Source organism: Brienomyrus brachyistius, chromosome 1 (assembly GCF_023856365.1).
Source record: "Brienomyrus brachyistius isolate T26 chromosome 1, BBRACH_0.4, whole genome shotgun sequence".
In the NCBI taxonomy this organism is placed as follows: Eukaryota; Metazoa; Chordata; class Actinopteri; order Osteoglossiformes; family Mormyridae; genus Brienomyrus; species Brienomyrus brachyistius.
The window spans coordinates 41,254,870-41,260,069 of record NC_064533.1 but is presented as its reverse complement, the minus strand read 5'-3'; the positions used below and the strand labels follow the sequence as shown (position 1 = coordinate 41,260,069).

At 36.5% G+C, this 5,200-nt stretch overlaps 1 long non-coding RNA gene across 1 annotated transcript; it reads right to left on the bottom strand.

The window, feature by feature from the left end:
* Positions 1 to 2,959: 2,959 nt before the first annotated feature.
* Positions 2,960 to 4,775, bottom strand: LOC125704217 (uncharacterized). The gene is made up of 2 exons (XR_007381062.1): positions 3,834 to 4,775; positions 2,960 to 3,404 (listed from the first exon to the last, which is right to left on the bottom strand). It is a non-coding gene; the product is annotated as an uncharacterized LOC125704217 (long non-coding RNA).
* Positions 4,776 to 5,200: the final 425 nt, after the last annotated feature.

The following is a 5,200-nucleotide window of genomic DNA, read 5'->3' as shown; positions in this document are numbered from 1 at the left end:
TTCCATCCTGTGTCACATCATCAAGAAACACTAAAGACCCAGTGCCTTTCTTTCATTCTGATATAGGTTGATCTTGGTTTCATCTGACAAAAGAATGCGGTTCCAGAACTGTGCTGGCTTTTTTAGATGTTTTTTTAGTCCAATCTAGTCTTTCTATTCTTAAGGCTTATGAGTGGCTTGCATCTTGCAGTGAACCCTCTGTATTTGCTTTCATGCAGTCTTCTCTTTATGGTAGACTTGGATATTGATACACCTACTCCCTGAAGAGTGTTGTTCACTTGGTTTACTGTTACAAAGGGGTTTCTCTTTACCATGGAAATGATTCTGCGATCATCCAACACTGTTGTCATCTGTGGACGTCCAGGCCTTTTTGCGCTGCTGAGTTCACCAATGCTTTCTTTCTTTCTAATGATATACCAAACTGTGGATTTTGCCACTCCTAATGTTGTTGCAATTTCTCAAATTGTTTTATTTCTGTTTTTGCAGCCTAAGGATGGCCTGTTTCACCTGCATACTGAGTTCCTTTGACCGCCTGGTCACACCTCAATCTTACAAATGCAAACAAGGCACCTCAAATCAACTCCAGGCCTTTTATATGCTTAATTGATATTGAAAGAACGAAGCAGTCGCCCACACCTGTCCATGCAATAGCTTTTAAGTGAATTGTTCAATTACTTTTGTCCCCTTTAAAAAGAGGGTGGCACATGTTATCGAGCTGAAACTCCTAAACCCTTCATCCAATTTGAATGTGGATACCCTAAAACTAAATCTGAGAGTCTGCACTTTATGTCCATGCCCATTGTATAACCTCAATTTCAATATATTTCAGTAAACAGGTAAAATAGTAAAACTTGTGTGAGTGTCCAAATATATATGGACCTCACTGTATCTCTGTAATGCTCTATAAAGCTCTGTAATGCTTGAAAATTGCAATCAAAGTAACAAAATGTTACTTTTAACATTTGTTAATAAAAATAAAATGTAAATTTTAATTGTGCTATGGAATTTATTGTTGTAGTTCTGGCTTCAGTTCAGAGGCTTCCGGACCCAAAGGGTTAAGTAGATAAGTACTATTTACAATGTCTATTTATCTAGTAACAAATTATATTTTATAGAATGTGTGCTTTGTAATCTGTTGATTTATAAATAAAAGAATAATTTTTGAGCTCTGTGGAAAAGATGACATATTCATCATGAAAATTGGCCATTAGCAGTGTCCCTTCATAAAAGCTCTGCATAGCTACAAAACAAACAGAGGTAGATATTTCAGATCCAGAAAGTAAAATTCCAATCCAGGATTTTGTTTCAACCAACCAGTTGAATATAAAGAGTCACAGTCACAGAGTATTCAACTGACAACAAAGCAGATTTATTTCTTACTATAGAAATTCTTGTTCTTTTGATGAATAATTGACAGTACAATGTAAGCGATTGTAACGGCATTTTTGATTATGAGCAGAGTATAGCTTCGACAGTGTTGATACACTCTTAACGTAGAAATACCTGTGGTACCAAGCCACCCCTTTAATTCTATAAGTTAATTAGTGAAACACTTTGAAGAATTAATTAGTCCCAGAGCCTGCACTGCACCTCCAGGTTAAACCTGCATGATTTACAAGTGCTCATTCAGATTATATTGGCAGTGATTGACACTTCCCTTTAACTGTGAAGTGTGTGTTGGTATTTTTAATGCTGTGAATTTTTTATTTTCAGAGCAGCTCTACCTCAAGGGCAGATATAGTTTAATTGGTTGATTTGAATAAGTCAAGGTGTGTGGTTATTGGAATAGATGGGGCAATCAAAATATGCTGAGGTTTTCTGTCAATATGGGACTGAGCAAAATACGACACACCCTGCATTTTGAGTGTATCTGGCATTGGCATTATGCCAAAATGATGCATTTTATTCATTTTATAGCCACTTTATAGATACTCTTGGATAATTCCAAGTAGGACCAACTTTTACCTCCAGAACCCATTCAACGGTAGGTTAGTGTTCTGAGAAGCATTTCTGCATTTTCCGATTGCACTGAACTGTCATTTTTCTGCTTGTGGCCTGTTAAGTTTAATGCATCTGGCCATTCTTCTCCAGCCTCTCCCATTGCCCACAGAAATGCCTGAGCCAATTTTTTTCACCATTCTCTGTAAACATTAGATACTGTGGTATTTAAAAACTCCAGGTGTTTGTCTCTGAGGTCCTGTTTTTTTCTAGCACCAAAAATCACACCACCTTCAATCTCACAGACAACACATTCTACCTTTTCTATGGATTTGCCACAGAGTGACAGAACCTTTTGACGCTCTCTACCTGCTGTATGTATTCAGTTGCAGCCACGATATTCTCTTTGGCTGTTTCTGTTAACAAGCAGGTATCACTAATAAATTGTCCACTAAGTGCTCATTTTCCCCAAAAATTACATTAGAAATATACAGTGCAACACATCAGTCGAACTGATCATGTGCAGTCCGACCTTGGCACAATAATATTATGGGTGAATCATGGACGACGTATTTGAATCTCGGAATGATCAGTCCATACATGATCAGAATCAATCAATACCTCAATCACCTCATATATACGACAGTAACAGGACGACAGTGATTAACTCTAGGCGACGTAATCGTCCACAAGTTCATCCTAAAACACTGTAAAACACTTTCTGTATATTTTACTGTAAATTACTGGCAACTGGTTGCAGTAAAATTACAGTATTAAACAGTAGCTGTACTGTATTTGAGTACACTATCCTACTGTATTTTTAGAATTCCATTTTACTGTATACTTACAGAAAACTATTCTAAATGCAGTTAAATGTAAATTATTACTGTTACTGCAACTTGATGCTTACCCAATTGTCAGGAAAATACTGAAAATTTACAAGTAAGCTTTACAGTACATTCTTTTAGATTTACATTATTCAAATTCTGGCAGAATTCAGTAAGTGAATCCAAAGTGCACATTACAGATTTTTAACTTTTATTTGCAAACATAATAACAGACAGCTTTAAGTATTATGACAATACACAAACATCGCATACCCCTGCATCAAATGGCAGTGCCTAAACATAAAATACATGTGTACCCCAGCATTAAACAGCCGTGAAAAATAACTTAGAAGAAAAAAGGACAGTTTACAGTGCAAGTGCCTTTGCCTATTTGTTTTAGGACTTCAACAGAAAACTGAGGTGTGTTTGATGAATTAACTAACTCCACACAGAGCTGCACCATATGCAAAGTCCTGCTACATTTCCAACCAGTCACAGTTCATCAGTTTCCACAACAAGGTGCACACATGTGGATTCATGGTCACACTCTTTCTTTTCACCACTTGCCCAGACTTTCTTCTCAGTACTTTCCCAGCAGCCACCTTGGAGCCCATCTCAGGGTTGATACCAACCAGGCCTCTACAACAATACAGACAGTAGCATATATCATTCCAGTGCAGGCATGGGTTATTTTCAAGGGTACAGCATTCCTAAGCTTAAGCTTTTGTTTCAGCTTGTATTATGTAAAATTCTTCAGATTTACAGCCTTTTGGAAAAGTTATTTAAGTTTGTGAACTGTTCATAAGCATATCAATTGAACATATCTACAGTATCATTCTGAAACAATAATTTAAGGCCAAAGGTATTACTGAAGCCTACAATATCTTCAGTGAATTTCTAGAGTAAGTAGAGGAAACAATGGTACAGTAGTTTATCCTTTTCCCAACACAACGACAATCTCAATACTTGCCAGCATTCCAATCAATACAACTAATTTATACAAAAGACTATTCATAAACATGCCAGACTCCATGCACCATCAGTGATATATTCAGGGTTTTAACTTACCTTCGAATGAACTCTAAGGTAGACGATGCCTCCATTGGGCACTGCATAAGCACAGCTATCCCATTCACTATGGTATCATGTGGCCCAATCACAACTCGGCCTTCAACAGCTAACATCCAGGCACTTGATTTCAACATCTCTCCTGAAATAATTGTACATATATATAGAATAATGAGCAATGGTTAATGCATGACCACATAAATACCCCGTGAAAAATTCTCTAATGATTTTGCTAATTAAAACTAATATATCATTTGATAAGATCACAGAAGAAATCTCACCAGCACCTTGCACAATTAGCCGAGGGGTACTGAGCAAAACATTCTCTACCACTGTCCTCAATGCCAAGTAATATGGACACAGGTTCTACATTTTTGAATAGTGCTCAAAATTCTAGTATTACAGGCCTTAAGGAGATCCTCCTTTTTAAGTTCCTCTATAATGTTTCTTACAACAGTCAAATTATCAATTAATTTCTTAAGTAAATGTTCCAGACCAATGTCATGGACATTCTGAAGAGTACAATCAAGCAATAATAATTTAGCTTGTAGTTTTAGATAAAAGAGTTTAATGTTCTATAAAAAGATATTTTCATCAACAGAATAAACCTCTTTTGGATCATCAAAATTGCTAGTCTCTGGACCACTTGACTGATCCTGGCACCCTACAGGTCTTTCAAAAAAAACAGTCTTCTAGATGTTCCACACCATTGTTTCTGTGCTTCCTGGAAACGTGGGATGCAAATCTGGGTACTAATACAGGCTTTACAGCACATCTTTTAAATGGACAATGAATTTCCAGTCTATTGAATATGTGATTTCAAGCTTGTACGATTGTTGACACATTTTCAACACAGGCACCTCAGCTTTGTAATCTCTATATACATATGTGCTTTGAGAGCAGTGAATTTATGATATGTCCTTGAGCATTCAGGCACCCCACACTGATACACATAATTAGATGTGTTACTGTGCAACTTTGTGTGTTGGCCAAACTCAAAAACAGTATTAGACACATTGTCACACAGATTGAATTTACAATGGAACATTTTAGATAAAAAGATTAAAAAAAAACTGTTTGAATTCAAATAATAATCAATTGTTAAACTTCTGGTAGTACTATTACGAACATCACTCCATGGCTCTTAGAGACAGCAGACTTAAATATGGCACTTACGCTAACGTCATACAATATAAATCGTTGCAGCCTAAATCTTTTTTAGACGTGTGGCATTTCGAACTTAAGGGATTCGGAAAAAAATGTCTTGTCCGAATGCTACTAACACTCCAAATATCTGCCAGTGATTACCAGAGAAGCACCAAAAATTACAGGCTAAAGGCAGCAGCATTATCTTGAATAATATGAGT